This window comes from Hypanus sabinus, chromosome 15 (genome assembly GCF_030144855.1).
Source record: "Hypanus sabinus isolate sHypSab1 chromosome 15, sHypSab1.hap1, whole genome shotgun sequence".
Classification (NCBI taxonomy): Eukaryota; Metazoa; Chordata; class Chondrichthyes; order Myliobatiformes; family Dasyatidae; genus Hypanus; species Hypanus sabinus.
Genome location: NC_082720.1, coordinates 1862944 through 1877339, shown reverse-complemented (window position 1 = coordinate 1877339; position 14396 = coordinate 1862944). Strand labels below are relative to the sequence as shown.

Below are 14396 nucleotides of genomic sequence, written 5' to 3'. Positions count from 1 at the left end.
CACCTTCCTTATTTTTCCCAGAAACACACACCAATTATATAGAACTAAATTGGAGCCATGATTAAACGGAGGTCACACACATCCCTGCCAGCAGCTCCTTCCAATTTACTTTGGCCAGCTCCTCTCTCATACAGCTGTAGTTTCCCTTACTCCACTGAAATACTGCTACATCAGACTTTACTCCTTATCAAAATTCAAGTTGAACACAAACATATTGTGATCACTGGTTCCTAAGGGTTCTTTTACCTTCAGCTCCCTAATCACCTCTAGTTCATTACATAACACCCAATCCAGTATCCCCTAGTAGGCCCAATGACAAACTGCTCTAAACCTAACTCTTAGGCATTCAACAAACTCACTGTCTTGAGATCCATTACCAAGCTGATTTTCCCAATCGACCTGCACGTTAAAATCTCCCATGACTACCACCTGTCTAACTCTCCCTGGTTCTTATGGGACCAAGCTACTCAGACCAGCCTATCATGTGGGTCCTTGTCAAAGGCCTTGCAGAAGTCCTAACAACATCCACTGCCCACCCTCACCTACCTCTTTGGTTACCTTTCCAAAAAACTCTAATCACAACTTTCCTCTCTAAAGCGAAGCTGATAGAAGCCTTATAATCAGTCTGTTCCTCAGAATTCCTTTTTGTTAGTTCCCTAGAACTGCTGTCAGACCAACTGATCTGTAGCACTGATTTGTCTTTCCTATCCTTAATAAACAGCATGAGCTACCTTCCAGTCTTTGAAACTTCACCAGTGGCTAACAGTGAAGCAAATATCTCTTGTAAGAATCTCTGCAATTTCTTCCTTAGCCTTTCACAAAATCCAAAGGTGCACTTGGTCCTGCCCTGTGGACCTTTACACATTAATACACTGTAAGGCTGTAGTCTGAGATGGCGCTAAGCTGTGACCTCCGTTTAATCATGGCTCCAATTTAGTTCTATATAATTGGTTTTTTAGGCTTGTAAGGATGCTTTAGGGACAGAGAGGTGAGTTAGGGTTCAGGTTATGGTTTAGGAACAGAAATGTGGGGGATCTGAGGTTGGACAGGAGCTTTAGTCTCTGCTCTGCATTCAAAGGCCAGCATCGCCAGTGTGGGACACTTATGGTCGGATACTGGGCCTGTAGAAATGGGTGAGAGCTCCCCCAGGTCTGCAAATTATCAGCAGGAAATACACATTCCAATGACTCCCTGGGTTCATGAATCATTGAGATCGGAAGGGCTTAGCATTTGGAATCCCATCATAGGCAGAGTTCAAGGTCTAATGTCTGGTGATAGGCACGACCTGGGATAGGTGCCAAGGATCAAGGCCTGATGTTGAAATCAGAAGCCTGGCGGTCGAGACCTTTTGACTAGAGCCACATTTGCAGATCTCTACAAGTCCCCTGGAAAGTTGAAGGTCAAAGTCTGCAAGCTTTGTCCAACCATGTTAGTAACTTTCCTGTAAAACCATGGGCTCTATAAGTCTGCAAAGTCCACGTTGACTGGAGACTGGAGGTTAGAGGCCTGCCCTGGGGTTACTGTGCATTCAGAGGTGAAATGCGCCATCTTTTACTGTTGTGTTCTGTGTTGCTCTGCCAAGAATTGTGGGCATGCTATGTTGATGCTGGAATGTGTGGCACACTTGCAGGTTGGGTGTGTTGGTTGTTATCACAAATGATGGATTTCACTATATGTTTCCACAGACACATAATAAATAAACTTGAATCAGGAATCTTGAAGTACCATCTCCGTGATAATATGGTTCCTCCAAAATATCTCCACTAGTTTTCCTCATCTCTTGAGCCACCTTGATTCTCTCCTCAGTAAACACAGAGGAGAAATATTTGTTAAATATCCCACATCTCCTGCAGCTTGACAGCAGGGTCATTTAAATGAACCTGATATTTCCTTTGCCTTCCTTTTAGCCTTAATTTAGTTATAGAACCTCTTGGAATTTCTCTTAATTTTGTGAAATCCATCTCATACCCTGTCTGTTCTCTTAATTTCCTTTTTAAGAGTATAAAATCTTTTTATAGTCATCAAGGGATTCACTCATCCCTGTCCTACTAATACCAGTATATGCTTCCTTCGGCCAGGCATCATCCGTGGAAAAGAGAAGGGAAAGGGCTTGGCCTGCTGACTTCCTCCAGCAACTGAAGATTTTCTCTTGTATATGCTTCCTTTGTTTTCTTGACCAGAGCCTCAATATTTCTTGTCAGTCCAAGTTCCCTAAACTTGACTTTCACCCCAACGGGAAGATGCTGTCGAAGGGTCTCGGCCCAAAACGTCGACAGCGCTTCTCCCTATAGATGCTGCTTGGCCTGCTGCGTTCCACCAGCATTTTGCGTGTGTTGTTGTGGGAAGATGCTGTCGAAGGGTCTCAGCCCGAAACATCGACAGCGCTTCTCCCTATAGATGCTGCGTTGTTGTGGAAAGATGTTGCTTAAGGATTTCAGATGTCACAGAGTCTCCAATTTACTCTTTGTTCCTTTCCCTTCAAACAGGCTCACTCAAATGAGCTTGCCTCATTTCCCCAAAACTAGTGCTGCTCCAGCTGACAACACTAACCTATGGACCTGTCCTATCATGTCATCTTAAGTTAATAGAATTATAGTCACTAGAGCCAAAGTGCACCTGACAGCTTTCCATTACTTGACATACCTCAGTCAGTAAGAGGACATCCAGCATTGCACTCATTGGAGTAAGATCCTCTCAAGTAAGATGGAGATTTCTTGGATACATTTCACTAATTCTACCCCATCCAGGCCCTTAATGCTCTAGGTAGTCTTGACAAAACTGTGAAAATTACAATCTACGACTTGTACAGCCCTAATATTCTTACAATTTTCAGCAATCTTTCAGCATACTCAATATTCAAGCTCTCATTGAATATTGGGTGGGGGGGGGGGGTCTATAATACAGCCACACGAGAGTGGCCTTCACTTCTTGACTCTAATTGTCACTAGACAATTCCCCAAGAAAACGGTAGATTCCTAAAATCTACTGTTAGCAAAAAGTCAAAACTTCCTCTTCACTTACATGTTCCTCTGTCATACCTGCAACTCCTGTATCCCGCATTAGTGAGCTGCCGGTTCTGCCCTTCTCAGCTGTGTTTCCAGAATGGCTATAGCGTTGAAGTTCACAGAGCCAAAGCCTGTGCCCCCCAGCTATGTGGAGTACTTCACCATGTCTTCAACCTGAGCCTGAGTCTCCAGAGGGTTCCTGTGATGTCCTGATGTCCTGACTCGTTCCTGTACCGAAGACGCCACGCCCCAGTGGCTCCAATGACTACAGACCGGTGGCATTGACCTCCCCCATCGTGAAGACCCTGGAGAGACTTGTTCTAGAGCAGCTCCGGCCTATGGTTAGGCCACACTTAGACCCCCTCCAGTTCACCTATCAGCCCCGACTAGGAGTTGAGGATGCCATCGTCTACCTGCTGAACCGTGTCTACGCCCACCTGGACAAGCCGGCGAGCACTGTGAGGGTCATGTTTTTTGACTTCTCCAGTGCGTTCAACACCATCCGCCCTGCTCTGCTGGGTGAGAAGCTGACAGTGATGCAGGTGGATGCTTCCCTGGTGTCATGGATTATTGATTACCTGACTGGCAGACCACAGTACGTGTGCTTGCAACACTGTGTGTCAGACAGAGTGGTCAGCAGCACTGGGGCTCCACAGGGGACTGTCCTGTCTCCCTTTCTCTTCACCATCTACACCTCGGACTTCAACTACAACACAGAATCTTGCCATCTTCAGAAGTTTTCTGATGACTCTGCTATAGTTGGATGCACCAGCAGGGGAGATGAGGCTGAGTACAGGGCTACGGTGGGAAACTTTGTCACATGGTGCGAGCAGAATCTTCTGCAGCTTAATGTGAAAAAGACTAAGGAGTTGGTGGTGGACCTGAAGAGGTCCAAGGTACCGGTGACCCCTGTTTCCATCCAAGGGGCCAGTGTGGACATGGTGGAGGATTACAAATACCTGGGGATACGAATTGACAATAAACTGGACTGGTCAAAGAACACTGAGGCTGTCTACAAGAAGGGTCAGAGCTATCTCTATTTCCTGAGGAGGCTGAGGTCCTTTAACATCTGCCGGACGATGCTGAGGATGTTCTACGAGTCTGTGGTGGCCAGTGCTATCGTGTTTGCTGTTGTGTGCTGGGGCAGCAGGCTGTGGGTAGCAGACACCAACAGAATCAACAAACTCATTCATAAGGCCAGTGATGTTGTGGGGGTAGAACTGGACTCTCTGATGATGGTGTCTGAAAAGAGGATGCTGTCCAAGTTGCATGCCATCTTGGACAACGTCTCCCATCCACTCCATAATGTACTGGTTAGGCACAGGAGTACATTCAGCCAGAGACTCATTCCACCGAGATGTAACACTGAGCGTCATAGGAAGTCATTCCTACCTGTGGCCATTAAACTTTACAACTCCTCCCTCGGAGTGTCAGACACCCTGAGCCAATAGGCTGGTCCTGGACTAATTTCCACTTCGCATTATTTACTTATTATTATTTATTTATGGTTTTATATTGCTATATTTCTACACTATTCTTGGTCGCACCGACTGTAACAAAACCCAATTTCCCTTGGGATCAATAAAGTATGTCTGTCTGTCTGTCAATCTACACTCCGAGTTCATCTGCCTTTCCTCTTAAGTTTTGTTCATTGAAATAAATGCAGTTTAACTGCGTATTCCTTTCTCTGGCTTTACTGTGCCCCTGGCAATCCAGATTACTAAACTTGATCTTGCTGCCTACTGCACAGAGTCCCACCCCCAAAGCAATCTAAGTTGTACTCTCCTATGTAGCATTTGCATATTTCCCTGCAAGGATACTGCTCTCTCCCTGGTTCAAGCATCCATCCTATACATCTGTTCTACCTCAATGGTCCAAGAAACTTAATCCATGTCCCATGCACCAGCTCCACCACCAAGGATTACTCTGGCACATCCTGTTTCTAACCTCATTAGAATATAGTACCAGAAGTAATCTAAAAACTTCTTGCTTCTTAACTTCTTAACCAACTCACTTTACTTATTCTTCAGGACCTCATCCCTCATTCCACTTATATCATTTGTTTCAACATGTACCACAGCCTTTAGTTGTTTACCCTTCCCTTGAATATTTTCTGCAGCCACTGGGAGACATCCTTAATCCTGGCACCAGGCAGCAACAGAATCCCCAGTCTGTCCCCCTCACTAGTGAGTTCCCCAGCACTATCACCCATGGAGGGAGGGGCTTAGGAGACAATGGTGCCCAACAGCAACTCCTTTGCTGGCATCTTCAGAAACATCTCTATTTCTATTTTTAATATCTCTATTTTTATTTTTAATATCTCTATTTTTCCCTTTCAGTGTTATTTTGAAGACCCTGACCTGGAGTTGCACACTGACTTTGGTTCTTTGTGGGAATGGGATCTGCTCTCAGGGCCTCACAACTGGCCATTATTCAATATACCAAGGATGTGGCCTAGAAGATTAGCTTGTCTTTGGAGTTTTGTCTCTCTGGAGCCAGGCGGACTCGAGGTCGGTGCCTCTGCAGGAAATCGGTCTGTCGTGGAAGACGGAAGATTGAAAGCAGCAAGCTGGTTGTTGGCACTGTGCCCAGGGACCTGAGTTCTTTGGGCACAGTGCTTGGAAGAAGCAACACAATGGACTTCTAACATTGTAAATCAGTGAGTTATTTGTTATGCCTCAACTCTCGCTGTGAAACAGGGACAGCTCTTTCTCCCTCATTAGGGAGAGTAAGAGTCCGTGGTATGTCGAATTACCGGTGAACGATTAGTCCTCATGGTACTGCAAGTCTGGATCTTTATTGATGCTTTGCTGCAAGCTGGAGTCCTCGGTAGAGGGTGCTGATTGTTTTTTGCTGGTGGAGGAGGGTGGATCATTGCTTTGTTGCTGCTTGCACATGGGGGGAGCTGTGGGGGCTTTGGGGTTCTAACATTTTACTGTCGTTCATTCTTTGGGACACTCCTCTGTTTTCGTGGATGGTTGTGAAGAAAAGGAATTTCAGGGTGTATATTGTTTACATTTCTCTGACATTAAATGTACCTTTGAAACCTTTCTGAGTGCACAGTTTCCCTTCGAGCCTCAGAGGACATTACAGTGCCAGACTTCTGAAAGCCCCTTTAACAAGGGAAATATTCGTAAGGAAATGCAGCACTGAATGCCTACTCCCCTTACCTTTCCTGATGGTCATCGCCTTTCTAAAGCCTGTCCTTCGGCTGTGTATATTTCCAGCTGATTCTGATTACATCCAACCCCAGCTGCAGTTCCTTGACTCAGTTTGCCAAGAGCTGTAGCTGGTTCACCTCCCTTGGGTATCATCATCAGAGATGCCCCTCTTACCTTGCATGTTGCTGCCCTTACTAACATTCTGCCTTACTGAATCAAGTTCCAAGGATTAACAAACAAAAATCTTAACTGTTCCTTCTCATTTTTTTAAAGATCTGTTCTCACCTTCTGGATCATCAGATGTGGCCATATCAGACAGTACAAGGACTGTCATATTCCCATGCTCCATGGCTTTCAAAGTCAAAGGTCAGCTGTTCAGCAATTGGTGCATGCTTCTGCTGGCTCACCCACTTTCCAATTCAAAATGTCATGAACCTAAGGCCAAATGACAGGAGGCTACTTCATAATATACACTGTGGTAACTGCTTTAGCTGAACTTAATCCAGCAGCCACCCTTTGAACAACAGGCACTTGGTAACTGAAGTATACTGCAGCAAGAAATATAAGATTCCATAAAATGAATTGCAAAGAAGATTGAATTCCACAGGAGGGCGCACTACATGGATGGCGAAAGTTTCCCATAGTAATATAAGATTGCAGATACTTTCTGCCATTAGTTTAAGGAATGTGACAAGCTGGAGTGCTCTTTCGGACTTCACATAAATTCAGATTGTTGACTATTTGGCCTATCTAATATCTGGATATTACTATGGATATCCAGATTGTCAACATTACATATATGAAGTTACCTTTTGATACTGAAAACAGGAGAAATTTAGAATTTCTAGCATTGAACTAAATTGACTTTATTTCTTACATATTTCACATAGATGAGGAGTAAAAATCTTCATGTTACATCTCTGTCTAAATGTGCAATGTGCAATTTATAGTAAGTTGTAATAAATAATATGTACAGCAGAATAGTTGATATAGCTTAGAAAAACAATTGTATCAGCGTGAGTTTATCAGTCTAATGGCCTGGTGGAAGAAGCTGTCCTGGAGCCTGTTGGTCCTGGTTTTTATGCTGTGGTACCATTTCCCGGATGGTAGCAACTGGAACAGTTTGTGGTTGGGGTGACTTGGGTCCACAATGATCCTTCAGGCCCTTTTCACACACCTATCTTTGTAAATGTCCTGAATAGTGGGGAGGTCAAATCTACAGATGCGCTGGACTGTCCGCACCACTCTCTGCAGAGTCCTGCGATTGAGGGAAATACATTTCCCATTCCAGGCAGTGATACAGCCAGTCACGATGCTCTCAATTGTAATAACAATTTACCTATAAGGGAGATGTAAAATCATGCAAACAATTTCAGAAAGAACATAGAACAGCACTGGTGAGCCATTTGACTCATGATACTGTACCAATCTCAATGGCAGATTATACTAATTGTCCTGCTCCTGTGTATCATCTATATCCCTCCATTCCCTTCATATTCATGTCTACCTAAACACCTCTTTATCTCTCGATGGTGTACACCACAGAGTTATGAAAGAGGTGGCTGAAGAGATTGTGGAGGCATTAGTAATGATCTTTTAAGAGTCACTAAGCTGTAGGCAGCATGGTTTCCTCAAAGAAAAATCTTGTCTGACAAATCTATAGGAATTCTGTGAAGAATTCACAAGCAGAATAGACAAATGAGAATCAGTTGATGTTGTGCACTTGGATTTTCAGAAAGCCTTTGACAAGTTGCCACGCATGAGGCTGCTTAACAAGCCAGCCAAAAAAAGCTCCCTTTACTTCTACTCTTTGCCTCCTGCCAATCAGCTACTGCTGGAATCTTTTCTGTAATACCATGGGCTTGTAGCTTGTTAAGCAGCCTCATGTGTGGCACCTTGAGGAAACCATGCTGACTACAGCCTAATTTATCATGTACCTCCAAATACCCTAAGATTTCATCCTTTATAATTGACTCCAACATCTTCCCAACCACTGAGGTCAGACTAACTGGCCTACAGTTTTCTTTCTTCTGCCTCTCTCCCTTCTTGTAGAGTGGAGTGACATTTGCAATTTTTAAGTCTTTTGGAACCATTCCATAATCCAGTAATTCTTGTAAGATCATTATTAATGTCATCCATTCAATTTGCCTAGTGTTGATTATGCTCTTTCCATGACCATGATTATTCTTGGCAATATTTTCTACAGAAGTGGTTTGCATTTCCTCTGGGCAGTGTCTTCACCTGGCGGGTGACCCCAGCTATTAAGAATACTTCTCAGGGATTGTGCTGCCAGGTCTTGTGATATGTACCAGCTGCTCATACAACCATCCACCAACTGCTTCCATGGCTTCTCTAGGAACTAAGCAGCTGCTACACCTTGCCCATGGGTGACCTACAGGCTAGTAAAGGGAAGGATTGCCTTACTCCTCGCTTGGTAGAGCACATTCCCCCCACTAGAGTGAAGTCAGGAGAGTAAAAAGAGAACATAAAATGAATCTGGTAGACAAGGTCAAAGGAAATCCCAAGAGATTCTACAGGTATACTAAGTGTAAAAGGTTGGCTAAAGACAGAATAGGTTCCCTTAAGTGTTCAGTATGTCAGCCAACATGTCGAGCTCCAGGAGATCAGTGGCATTATGAATATTTCTCATAGTGTTTACTGTAGAGACCATCATGGAAGCTAAGAAACTGAGGCAAATGAATACTGATGTTTTGGGCCATATATGAATTGTCAAAGATTGTCAAAGTATTGGCTGTCCTAAAGCACATGGAAACAGACAAATCCTCAGGGACTGACCAAATGCATTATGGAACCTCAGGGAAAGCTAAGGAAGAAACTGCAAAGGCCCTTGCATAACTACCTGCATCATCTTCTGCCACAGATGAGGCCCTAGACGACTTTAGTGTTGTCTCATTATTTACGAACAGTCTGGTGAGCCCAACACCGGTGGTAGGTAGGATTCCAAGCATCTTCCAGCATTTGGATAGATAAGTATTGATTAGGGATAGCTGGCACGGCTTTATGTGTGGGAAATCATTTCTCACAAATCTGTTACAACTTTGAAGAGATCATCAAGAGGATCTTTCATCAATTGGATAGACCAATATTGATTAGGGATAGCCAGCAACTGGATAGACAGATACTGATTAGGGATAACCAGCACAGCTTTGCATGTGGGAAATCATGTCTCAAAAATCTGTTAAAAGATTTTGAAGAGTTCATCGAGTATTAAAAAGAACAAAGTTTCTGGAATTTAGCAAGGCCTTTGACAAAGTATTGCATGGAAGTTTAATACGAAAGTTTAGATTGCATGGCAGAAAGGGAGAGATGGCTTCTTTGATGTACAATTGACTTGATGTTGGACTCTGTTGTTCTTAATCCAAGGTTAGAGAAGTGCAGCACATAAACAGGCCTTTCAGCCCATCTAGTTCATGCCAAAACCATTTAAGCTGCCTACTCACAATGACCTGCACTGGGACCATAGCCCTCCATGTCCCTCCTATCCATGTAGCTATCAAAACATTTCTTAAATGATAAAATCGAGTTCACATGGGCTACTTGTGCTGGCAGTGTATTCCACACTCTCATGACCCTCTGAATGAAGTTTCCTCTCACACACTTTTCGTCTTTCACCTTTAAGCCATGACCTCTGGTTGTAGTTCCACCAAGTTTCAATGGGAAAAGCCTGCTTGCATTTACCCTATCTATACCCCTCAGAATTTTGTATACCTCTATTAAATTTCTTTTCAATCTTCTACATTCTAAGCAACACAGTCCTAACCCTTTCAATTTTTTTCATAACTTCCAGAAAAATACTTGGAAATGTTCTCAGCACTCTTTCAAACTTGTTTACATCTTTCCTGTAGGTAGGTGATCAGATTAGCCCTCACCAATATCTTATACAACTTCAACATAACATCCCATCTTCTGTACTCAAAACATTAATTTATGAAGGCCAACATGCCAAAAGCTTTCTTTGCGACCCTATCTACCTGTGACGCTGCTTTCAATGAATTATGGACCCGATATTCCCAGATCACTTTGTTCTACCACACTCCTCAGTGCCCTAACACTCACTGGTTGGTCCTACTGAAGTGCAGAACCTCACATTTGTCTGCATTAAATTCAATCTGTCATTTTTCAGTCCATTTTACCAGCTGATCCAGATCCCTCTGCAAACCGCAACAGCCTTCCTACACCCCAGTCCTCTTGTCATCATCAAATTTGCTGATCCAATTAACCAAATTATCATCCAGATTATTGATATGGATTAGAAACAACAAAGGACCTCAGCACTAATCCCTGCAGTTTACTAGTCACAGTCCTCAAGTCAGAGAGGCAACCATCTACTACCACTCTCAGGCGTTTTCTCAAAGCCAATGTCTAATCCTATTTACTACCTTATCTTGAATGCCAAGCGACTGTACCTTCCTGACCAACCTCACATGTGAGACCTTGTCAATGCCTTATTAAAGTCCACGTGGACAACACCCACTGCCTTGCCTTCATCCACTTTCCAGGTTAGAGATCTATTCATTTGGTTAGATTTGACCTACGACACACAAAGCTATTTGACTATCCTTAATCAGTCAACATCCATCTAAGAACTTGTATATCCAATCCCTCAGAATATCTTCCAATAACTTTCCACAACTGATGTCAGACTCACTGGCCTAGAATTTCTTGGTTTCTGTTTGGAGAGTTTTTTTAAAAAAGTAAAACACCATTGACAATCCTCCAATCCTCTGGTATCACTAAGGATGTTTTAAACATTTCTGCTAGGGGCCCAGCAATTTCTGCAATTGCCTGGCCTCCCATAGGGCCCAAGGGAACGCTTGGGGATTTATCCACCCTGATACATCTCTGGGTAGCAAACACTTCTTCCTCTGTAATCTGTACAGGATCCATGAAGTTGATGCTGCTTTTCCTGACTTCTACAGACTCTGTGTCTGTCTCCCAAGTAAATACAGACGCAAAGAATACAATTAAGACCTCTCCCATCTGTTTTGGCTCCACACATGGATGGCCATTCAGGTCTTCCCGAGGACCAATTTTGTCCCTAGCAACCTGTAGAGTCCCTCAGGATTCGCCTTCACCTTGCTGCTCAAGCAACTTGATGCCTTCCTGATTTCTTTCTCAAACGTTATCTTGCATTTCTTGTACTCCATAAGCACCTCATTTGTTCCTACTTGCTTATATCTGCTATGCACCACCATTTTTTCTCTTAACCAGGTCTTCAATATCTCTTGAAAACCAAGGTTCCCTATACTGGGGTCACCCATCCTGTAAAGACACTGGCCAAAATGCAATGTCAGGCCACTTCTGTGGAAACACTAAGTACACTGCAGATGCTGTGGTCAAATCAACACGTACAAACAAGCTGGATGAACTCAGCAGGTCGGGCAACATCTGTGGAAATGAGTAGTCAACGTTTTGGGCCGAGATCCTTCGTCAGGACTGAAGAGCAAGGGGACAGGGGCCCTATAAAGAAGGTGGGGGTGCCGGTGAAAAACCAATCAGAGGAAAGATCAAGGGGTGGGGGGGGGGAAGCAGGGAGGGGATAGGCAGGAGGGGTGAAGAAGGAATGTAAGGGGAAAGCACTATGGGTAGTAGAAGAAGGCAGAATGATGAGGGAGGTGATAGGCAGCTAGAAGAGAAGGCAGAGTGAAAGTGGGATGGGGGAAGGGAGAGGGAGGGAATTACTGGAAGTTGGAGAATTCGATGTTCATACCAAGGGGCTGGAGACTACCCAGACGGTATATGAGGTTTTGCTCCTCCATCCGGAGTTTGGCCTCATCATGGTAGTAGAGGAGGCCATGTATGGAGATATCCGAATGGGAATGTGAAGGAGAGTTGAAATGAGTGGCAACCGGGAGATCCTGTCTGTTGTGGCGGATGGAGCGGAGGTGCTTGACGAAGCGGTCCCCCAGTCTGCGTCGGGTCTCGCCGATGTAGAGGAGGCCGCACCGGGAGCACTGGATGCAATAGATTACCCCAACAGACTCACAAGTGAGGTGTTGCCTCACCTGGAAGGACTGTTTGGGGCCCTGAATGGTGGTAAGAGAGGAGGCGTAGGGACAGGTGTAGCACTTGCGTTTGCAGGAATAAGTACCAGGTGAGAGATCTGTGGGGATGGACGTGTGGACCAGGCAGTCAGGGAGGGAACGATCCCTGCGAAAAGCAGAGAGGGGTAGAGAGGGAAAGATGTGCTTAGTGGTGGGGTCCTGTTGAAGGTGACGGAGGTTACAGAGAATAATGTGCTGGATCCAGAGGCTGGTGGGGTGATAGGTGAGGACAAGGGGAACACGGTCCCTGTTGTGGTGACGGGAGGATGGGGTGAGGGCTGAAGTGTGGGAAATGGAGGAGATGTGGGTGAGGGCATCATTGATGACAGCAGAAGGGAAACCATAATTCTTAAAAAAGAGGACATTTGGGATGTCCTGGAATGGAAAGCCTCATCCTGGGAGCAGATGTGGCAGAGATGGAGGAACTGGGAATAAGGAATAGCGTTTTTACATTTGGCAAGGTGGGAAGAGGTATAGTTGAGGTAGTTATGAGAGTCAGTGGGTTTATAGAAGATGTCAGTGGACAGTCTGTCTTCAGAGATGGAAACCCAGAGATCGAGAAAGGGGAGAGAAGTGTCCGAGATGGACCAAGTGAATTTGAGGGCTGCGTGAAAGTTAGAGGTCAAGTTGATGAAATTGACGAGCTCAGCCTGGGTGCAGGAAGCAGCACTGATGGTGTCATCAAAGTAGTGAAGGAAAAGTTGGAGAGCAGTCTATACCAGTATAGATTTGGAGCATAGACTGTCCCACATTAGCCACGAAGACGCAGGCATAGCTGGGGCCCATGAGAGTGCCCATAGCTACACCCTTGGGCTGAAGAAAGTGGGAAGAGCCAAAAGAGAAGTTATTAAGTGTGAGTACCAGTTCCACCAATCGGAGGAGTGTGGTGGTGTTGGGGAACAGTGAGGTCTGTTGTTAAGAAAGTAGCGAAGGGCTTTGAGGCCTTACTGATGGAGAATTAGTGTTTAAGGATTGGACATCTGTAGTGAAGATGAAGTGGTCAGGACCGGGGAACTGGAAGTTATTGAAGAGGTGGAGGGCATGGGATGTATCCCGGATGTAGGTGGGGAAGGACTGAACTATGGGTGACAAAATGGAGACCCATAGTGCTTTTCCCTTACATTCAACAGGAGTTGACCACTCTGGCACAACAGAATGCTACCCGACCTGCTGAGTTCCTCCAGCTTGTTTGTACGCTTCTGTAGAAAATTGCCAAGAACAATCATTGTCATGACCATGATCACCCATGTCATATAACATGCTCACAACAAACAAACTACCCAAAAAGCATAAAACAAGAGCTATGGATGGTGGCAAACCCTCTACCCATGCAGAGTGTGGTCTGGAATTAACCCAGACTCCAAATAAACAAGACAACATAAATGAAATCAAAAGGCAAAAATCACAAATAGTAACTTTAGAAATAGAATTGTTGCTATTGAGTACCGAGTGCCCAGCGCAAGACCTTTAAGTACAGACTTTTCATGAAGGAATGTGGCAGGCAATAATTGATAGTCTGAGTTTTAAGGAGATAGTGGCTTCTAACCATACTCTGGGGAACTAGAACATCGAAACTTGGATGCTTGCCACAGCTCAGTTGGGACCATGAGAGACCCCTCCTTCTATGGCAGGCTCCTGATGGTCCAGGATGTCCCATGAAGGAATCCAGCTTCATTTTTCCTCACCAATTCACAAGGAGCTAACTTTTACCTCAAACAATGTGGATGTCCAAAAGTTACCAGACTATGTAGACAGGTTGTCTCTCAACAATTCTGGGAGATGGAGATGGTTTGGGAACTGAAGTCAAGGGACTGGCACTCAAAGTACACGGGAATGTGGAGTAAATCCTCATGGTGCAGACAATAGATAACTGGGTTGACATGTCAGAGGATCAATGTAACAAGGGGTCAACTTTCTGCATTCTACCTGCATGGGAAGATCTCTAGTTGAGAGCCAGACCCACTGACCAGTAAGAGGTGTTTGTTTCTGTCTTCTCCAACTATTGGCATGGTCTTGTTGTTGCCATGAATTGGCCAACAACATCTCTCTCACCATTTCTGGCAACAGCTCGGGACTAAATGGTTTGCTAATGGAATCCTACCTTTTCTGGGAATCCAAACTGGCATTCAAAAAGGGACATCCTGATAGATGAATGCTGAAGCTCC

At 44.6% G+C, this 14396-nt stretch overlaps 1 protein-coding gene across 3 annotated transcripts in view; it reads right to left on the bottom strand.

The window, feature by feature from the left end:
• Positions 1-14396, bottom strand: part of LOC132405118 (uncharacterized) — a 171100-nt gene that overhangs the window by 34966 nt on the left and 121738 nt on the right. For 2 of the 3 annotated variants that reach the window (XR_009515765.1, XM_059989822.1), the window contains one exon: positions 6452-6601. The exons of the other annotated variant lie outside the window; for it this stretch is intronic. The gene's annotated coding sequence lies outside the window, so the exon portion shown is untranslated. The remainder of the gene's footprint in view (positions 1-6451; positions 6602-14396) is intronic. 3 annotated transcript variants of the gene reach the window in all.